Source organism: Montipora capricornis, chromosome 6 (genome assembly GCF_036669925.1).
Source record: "Montipora capricornis isolate CH-2021 chromosome 6, ASM3666992v2, whole genome shotgun sequence".
Taxonomy (NCBI): Eukaryota; Metazoa; Cnidaria; class Anthozoa; order Scleractinia; family Acroporidae; genus Montipora; species Montipora capricornis.
The window spans coordinates 18,946,183-18,954,559 of record NC_090888.1 but is presented as its reverse complement, the minus strand read 5'-3'; the positions used below and the strand labels follow the sequence as shown (position 1 = coordinate 18,954,559).

The 8,377-nt window shown below is 38.2% G+C and overlaps 1 long non-coding RNA gene across 1 annotated transcript; it reads left to right on the top strand.

Moving 5' to 3' along the window:
* The first annotated feature begins 2,385 nt into the window (after positions 1-2,385).
* LOC138051712 (uncharacterized) lies at positions 2,386-7,906 on the top strand. The gene is made up of 2 exons (XR_011132888.1): positions 2,386-2,673; positions 7,619-7,906. It is a non-coding gene; the product is annotated as an uncharacterized lncRNA (long non-coding RNA).
* The last annotated feature ends 471 nt before the right edge of the window (positions 7,907-8,377 follow it).

The window sequence follows — 8,377 nt, the reverse complement described above, 5'->3', positions numbered from 1 at the left end:
TGAAATAAAATCACAGCTGCATGATTAAGAAACGGTTCCTGTCGATTTCACTCTAATGGCTGATTCACGTATAGATACGAGAAATATAGTTCATTTTACTTTTTTGTTCTTTTCAGAGTTACACACAACAAAAAAAACAAACAATTAGCGCAGCACGTATGTAGAAAATACTCTGTAAACATTGCCTCGAGGTAGATGGAATTGAACGTGGAAATTAAAGGATGCGTTCGATTGACCGCAATCCGAAATAGGAATACATGGAATAGAAGTTGGAAATCCTTCGTTTTTACGGGGATTCACATTAAAATTGCCAAACACCTACTGAAATGCTATTTTAAACATATCTTTATTATCCTTGTTGCTTAAAACGCCAGAGATACCGTTTTAAATCATCACTCCACGTATTCTTGTTCAAGAATAGGCTCAATCGAACGCATCTTAAATGTTGCTTTATCACACACCTACCGTCAAAACAAGTTATTTCTTCATTAAATCACTGGAAAATGTATGACTCCTTTTCAATTTTAAGAAGCGATTTTGTCGTAGAAGTTTAAACTTCCAGGAAAAAAAATTGTTCCAGAGAAAAAAAAAGATCCTGCAAGATATTTTGACAAAGAAGGATGCAACCTGTGAAAACTAACGGGGGAAAGGCGAAGAGAAGAAACAGAGACTTAACTGAGTTGGAATGTTTCATGCGATATTCATTTATTTTCATCAAAATGTCATTTTAGTGCAAAATCTGCAAATAACAAGGTTTGTTTTTCAAGACCAGGTTTATCAGACTAATATATTCTATCTTTCAAACATTGTTTTAAGTCTGTATGGAGACATTTTTCTCCAAAGAATTGAATTTTCCGATTGGATTGATTTTTCAATGTGTTACCTTGTAGTCACATAAAGTGCTCTTGAAATATAGCAAAGAGGAACTAAAGACCTCTTAAACTAAATTTCAATTATCGGACTCTTCTTTTGTAGAATCAGGTGATATGCATTACTTGAAATTCTTAAAAGGCCATCTTAATTTTAAGACTGTGGTCAGGATTTTCCAGTGTCATAAAGCAATAAAGTTTCCTTTTGCCTGTATAATATCGTTACGTTCATGCACAATTTTTTGTGAAGGTTACATTTTAAAAAGACATTCTTGAAAGCATTAAAAATCATGCCCAAATTAAAATATATTGCTCCTTGAGACTATTTATTTAAAGATGCCCTCTCAATTTCTTGTTTCCCATATTCTTTTTTTAATTTAATAAGGTAAAAGCTTTTAATTTTTTTCCGCCACATTTGAGAATTTGAAATTGGAAACCGAAATATCAACCAATTTCTCCAAAAACATTAATACTAAAAAAAATATACATTAAAAATGCTGTCTCTCCAACAAGCAGAATGAATGCCCAATTTATCCTCTCTCCTTGACTTCCCGTATCTCACCCAGCTTCCTTCTTATGCAAAATCCCACCTGCCTCAGGATTTTCGTCAATGTACTTTGGACCGTTTTTCCCCCCTACAAATCTTCCTAACCTTTTCAAAGAAACTTCCAAACCCGATCATTCAGTGAAAACTATTTTTACTGAATTTAATTTTCGTTTAAATAACGATCCGTTAACAGTGAAAAAAAAATGCTTACAACTTTGGCTGAAATTTTCAGCAAAATTACCAGTTTATACTTGAAGTGTTTAAGGCCAAGTTCTAATGACCTTCCATTTAACTCTCTGCGTGTTTCCCTCAAGTTGTTCATATCAAGTTTCGTTAGCAAATAGTAAACATTGGCGAAATACACGCCATATAAACCGGAAATGTCATTGCTTTGATTTACTTTTATGTCGTTTCAATCAATTTAGCAGTCTCTATTTCCGCCGTCTTTTCACCAAACCGGTGAGATTAAAAATGTGCCGTTTTAATAGCTCTTAGGCACGGAAAACCATCACCATCTAAAAGGAAAATGGAATCAGATTTGCCTTTAATTGTCATTTGGGTTTGCACAATTCATTTTGTTTAAATGTAGACAGAGATAAGGTTGAGCTAGAAAACAATACGTGCACAGCCTGCTAATTTTGACTGTTAGCATCGTATGGACACCACAAGGAATTAAATAATTAAAATCTCACTTCAATTTTTTACCACGCATTGCTGAACCTGTTCAATAAGGCTCTGAACTAATCTTTTGTCAATTTAGACAAGCAAGACCTTCTTTTGTTCAAAATGTCCAAGACATCCCGTAACACTTCCTCAATGAATTTCAAATCGCGCTTTTGTTCAAAACATATTTTTGAAGTGACCGGGGGTCTTTCATATTCATAGAAATTAATACGACACGGATGTTTCCGCTAGCCACGCCGAACGTCATCTCAAAGATCTTAAAAGGTTTGCATACTTCTATTAAATGGAGTGCGAATAGGTTGTTCGACACTCTTGACCTAACGAACCTAACCTTAAACATCCCTTGAGGTTTTGGTAGAACAGACCACCATGTGCCAGACAAAACGTTACCTAATTTTCGCTGTTTTACTACTGTTCCAAACATCCATATTGGCTGGAAATGTAGACGGTGATAATGAATGGACCATAGATGATAGTACTTACTATAAATTGCAGAGTGATCAAAGGGAATCAACGCTTACGCCACGATGTATTTGTGGATTCTCGTCATGGAGCTGCTGTTTGAAACAAAAGGTGAGGTGATTTAGTACGGCGGAAAGCTCTATCTGGTTGATTTCAATGCAATTTAGTCATTTTTTTCACGTGGAAAATGTGAGGTTGCAAACTTTCTTCTGGATTTACTAGGCAAACTCAAACTGCATGATATCACCGGTGTGTGTGTGAGGCAGTGTAGCGTAATCGCACGTTACTGGGTTCGAGTCCTGTTCAATCCTGGATTTAAGTTGCTTTCATATGCGATGATCAATACTAGTCTCGCTTAGAAACATTCTAACCAGTTTATCATATATGGCTTTCATGTATTTCATGATCTTTTAAATTCAAACTGCTTCTGCAGTCAGAATTTCGCCACAAATACAGCGAAGTGGAAATAAACGGCGTCGAGTTGTCAATAAAGTATTGTATTGTATTGTCTCCAACTAAGACACCGCGAAAATTCTTCACTGAGCATTGGATGCTTCGCGAAAATGTCACGCATCATTAGAGTAGGATCAGTTGGCGAAAACGTGTTCGCCTGAGAATTAAGAAAACCTCTGTTTCGTGCCAAAACTGCTAATAGACCTTTGTAAGCTCTAGATGTTCCTAGTCCAACTCGCTTCTTGACACAATAATGACAAGATCTCTTGAAAAACTTCAAGTACACGTCACGGTGGTAAAATTCTTTTCGCTTAAAACAGTTACTTTAGGCTATCCAAAATATTTAGCAGAGAATAACCCTTTTTGCATCCCGAATCTATTACATGAAAGAATTAGTAATTGTAACGATAATAATGAACTTGATGTAAGTGTTAATTGTACTTATCGCTGTGGCACAAATTAGGGACACTGCAAAATTAAATCACTCTCAAAAAAGAAACGACAGTTTTCAATTCACAATACATGTTTCGACATACTCATGTCATCTTCAGTTGCAAATGAGATTTTTTTAACGGTTGTACACTTGAATTTATATTAAGGCCGTAAAAAAACTTCCGTACAATTTGAATATGAAGTATGAAATGCGCAGGAAACAAAAATAGCGCACATAGTAATAAAATAAAAGACAAAAGAACAGCGTAATTAACTGAAAAGAAAGAGACAAATCTAAATGCTCAACTGCTGATTAAGAATGGAATTATGAGAACGAGTATGTCGAAACATGTATTGTAAATTGAAAACTGTCGTTCCTTTTTTGAGAGTTGTTACCCTGCTATCTTTACGTCCGTTTGGAAAAATTAAATCACCTCATATCAAATCGTAGGCTGGTTTTTGAGGAGAGGGAAAAATCGGAGTAACCGCGAAAACCTCTCGGAGCAGAGTCGAGAATCAACAAACTCAACCTACATGTGAAGTCTGGGAATCGAACCCAGGGCACATTGGTCCGAGGGGAGTGCTCACTCTAAATGACTGAATATAATGTAATGCCACTTATTCACTGATTAAGGTATGATAATACGAGCAACAAAAACGTTCAACATGTCTCGCAACATTGCTGCGAAACTAGTCGAAACGCGATGTTGCGCGTTTTACATCGAAAAACACAACCTGTCTCGCAACAAAAAGAACGAGATGCTTCTGTGAAGCATACACTGGGTTGCCTGTGGTACGTGCTACAGAAAATCAGAAGGCACTGAATTGTGTGGTATTGAAATACAGCATTCCAGTCTCTGAAGAATAACAAATAAAAGAGAAGCGAGAAACATTGGCTTCTGGGCTGACATGTTGATAATTTTCAAGTTCCCTCACAACTTCTTTTTACCACAAGTGTGCCCTCTGAGCATCTGAAGGCTTTCTAATACTAAAGTTCACTGAAGTTAAGCCCTGCCGGGCGGGGTTAGTGTTTGGATGGGAGACCGAAACAATGTACCCCTCTTAAAACAGAAGCATCGGACCGAAAATACTATTAACTCTAACAAATGCGAACTCAGCAAGGTACAGATCTTGTTAGCTTGCTTTATGCAAAACAAATATTGATGAAAAAGCAAATAACTATTGATACACAGTTTTCAGAAAGAGCAGAAGGAAGTTTCCGGGACGGTCGATCGAGAATAAAATATTTACGACATCAAAACAACATTAATTTTGAACCGTGAATATAGAATATAAAAAGTTACGATCAGCGACAAACATTTTGGGAGATTTTTGCTACGTTCAAGTAAATTGCAAAATCGAAAAGTGACATGGCCGGAATTCAGCGGGCGCCGTGATTACGTTACCGCTGCATGTTACTCGTCAAACAGTGAAGCATCTGTGTCAAATGATGGCAAGATACCGGGTTTTTAAAAAGTTTCTTTTTCTGTCAAGTGTTATAAAGTTTGACAATGAAATGAGCGAAGTCAAAACAAAGATCACAATCGCCCAACTCTTGTTTATGCAAAGTCAAAATTTACTCTCCAAGACGCGTACGACGTTATTATCACCAGGTAATTCCATCATTTTGGAAATAGCAGCTACTTTATTATTCATCTGCGTCACAAGTTTTCACTGATTTTGGGGCTCATTTTGTTGAAACTCGAGCACGCTTTCAACAGGCCTGTGAACCCTTCCCGCTTACAGAGCAAAACTAAAAAACTTCTCGCATATCACATTTCAACCTTAAGCTCGAAAATTCAATACACAACATGATATTATAATTCACAAAGGCAGAAAATACCACAGAATCCTTTTCCAGCGAAAGTTTTATTGAAACAAACAACATATTTGCTCTTAGAGGCGAAAACCTCTTCCTATTTCATTGCGTGCGTGAAGACAACAAACTCAATTGTGTCAAATTACCTTGTACTTCAGGTAAATACTGCTCACTTTGATTTCGTCTCCACGGGCGATAGATTGTTGTCGAAGTCCAGTACTCGTCGCTTTTGAGATTCATGCCAAGTTTATCCAACTGACTTTCCATTATTGAGCTCCATAAGGGTATATTTTGTTTAAGGATCCACTAAAACGCCATTCGCGTTGCATGACTTTCGACGCCATTGCAGGCTAAGTTAATGATTCTACTGTGTCCACCAGAGAAATCTACGCAGTTCCACTACCCTCTCGATCCTACGAAAATACGCGCAGAAGGCTCTATCCACAAAGACACCACTTACCAGGGGAGTGACAGGCAAGACTTTTACCGACACGGAAAAAAAAAAAAAAAAAAGAAAAAAAAGAAAAAAAAGAAAAAAAAAGAAAACAAACAAACTAAACGCAGACCTCGACTGGGTTTGCCTTTTAAGGCAACCCAGTAATGAGTTGCAAGTTGCTGAAGCGTGTTGCAAAAAGCCGGCATAACGGAGCTCTACTTTCTGAGACACCCTGCAGCCACTTGCGACACAGGTTGTGCGTGGGATGTAAAACGCGCAGCATTTGCTAAACCAGTTTCGCAACAATGTTGCAAGACAAATTGGACGTTTTTGTTGCTCGTGTTACCGTACCTTTAGTTATGGATAGCAAAATGGACCAGAGAAGTGAAGATGCGTTGCTGCGACGAAGTACACGCTTCAGAATTAAACTTAAAAGATAAACTTATGGCAGCTCTCAAATGAATTTGGTTCTTAAGAAGACTGAAACTTTTTAAGTCTGTAATAAGTGTGTTCACATAAAGCATCAGATAAACTCGGTAGGCTACTCACGTGACTATATCGGGTCGTAGTGGCCATGTTTCAACAGAGTGGTTCTTGTTCAACGCTTGATTCAATTTGCTGTGTTCGCTAATACATTCTACGTCCGTCCGAATTTTTCTAATTAAGTTTTAATACAAGCAGAAAAGTGATCCTTGCACTTACCTTGTTAATTTAGGCATTTGTCTCTTATAGACACCTGAAAAATCCAGGGCCCGGTTGTTCAAAGCCGATTAACGCTAATCCCAGATTAAAAATTAACCAAGGAGTTTATTTCTCTACTCCCAAGTGCTGTTCAACGCTGATATTCGGCAACTGAGCTGTGAAGCCACACAGTTGGACTCATTTGTTCCGGTGAAGGACTCTGAATGAAATGAATGCATATTTATCCCTTTGGAGCTCCAGCCACCAAATAGGTGGCATATGTAAGGTGCTTTAATCAGTCAGTGGCTATCCAGTGGACACCCTGCGAGCAGAGCCTCCTCTTGTCTTTTTCTTTACTGAGGAGGAGAAAAGTAGGCTCTGCCCGAATCGCGTCAACTCTTTGAAGCCGCCACGGCCTGCACTTCTGGACTAGTCAATCTTGCTTTCTTTCGTCAAAGCGGTTTTTCCAGAGCGAGCGTCAATTTAGTGACAAGATGGTTATAATTGAGCCCGCTGTACCATGGCGGCGAGATCTGGCATATTAGGCTTGGGTTCGAGACTACATCCTGGCAACATGCAGCGCATACGCAATAAAGATCTTACTCGATTCATGCAGTCTTTCTCGAGAACGCCAAAATCGAGCAAGCAAAAGAAAGGCTCTGCTAGCAGGGTGTCCAGTGGATAGCGCTACCCACCCTTTGAACAAGAAGGGCCTGAGGTCCATGTTTTGTACACGACCGTTTTAGCAACTGTAAAGAGTATTGGAGTCTTAACGATCCCGTTTGATCCTCCTCGAAGTACGATGGCAATTTCTTCCACCTTTTCATATGGAATATGGATAAAAACTGATTTAGCAAAGAAAATCGCACGATCGCGACTACAATTCGGAAAAGGTGCGATAGGTGTTTTGAAATTCTCAAAATTGGACAAGGCTTTAAGCCAATCTAATTCGAGAACCTTGAAAACAACACAACACCGACCCTTGCCTCAAGACTCATAGGTGACGGTGGTTGCCGTAGAAACTCGATTGGAGCACAATTTGGGATCAAATTGTACTGTTCTTATCTCGTCAAAATAGAGTAACTTTGTGTGCATTACGACGTAAGTGAACTTGGAATACCATTTTTGTGTAATGAAAGCGATGGTTCATCTCCGTGAACATATACCGATTGTTTCAGTAATTCAGTTATGGCTGCTGGTCACGTGAGTGACTCGTTTTTGATTTTCTTTTTCAGCCCCAAAGAGTACAGGGCATGCACAGCCGGATAGAAGACAGAGGCTATAGAAGATTACCCGAAAAAATTACGCAGCGTATGACTTACTCAAGACAGAAGCGAAAGGCAACGACATCGTTACAAGAAACAATGGGTAAACAACCAAAAATGAACTTTCTTTAAAAGATTTACCAAGATAGAAAAGAAGCGAACAAGTCGAGATTTTTTTTTCGTTATTTACAAGTTTTCATTTCGATAGGCGAACTTTCATTAAATTTAAAACAATAAAATAACACTTATCATTCGGTAGCTTGCTGGTGAATTGCACCCTTTAATAACCTTCGTTTAATTAACTGTACCTTTTAATTCACACTATTCATCGTGAAGGCTATTTCAAAAATATCCTTTTCTTTGCTCTTAAAGTCAGCAGTGTAGCGGCTCTCGTAACCTGCTTTTGTTTGGTATTGTAAGCAGCTTCTACTGTTTTCAAGCCTAAGTCATTGTTTCAATAGGCCATTTCCGAGTCCATGTCTGCTTCCTCTTTCAAAGCGAGTCAAAGTGCAAAGTTTTTCTTATGGAAATTAGCTTTCATTCATACGTAAAGAACAAAAAATTACCATCACAAAAACTTTGACTCAGCTCCTTGACTCGGAAATGGCCCCTTGTTTAGGTTGTTTACCGTTTAGCAAAAAAATCCGGTAATTTCGGTTGGAATGCAAACGGTAAGCCTATTTTGGTCTTCCCAAACGGAAAATTTCCGGAGAAAACGGGATTTCTTTA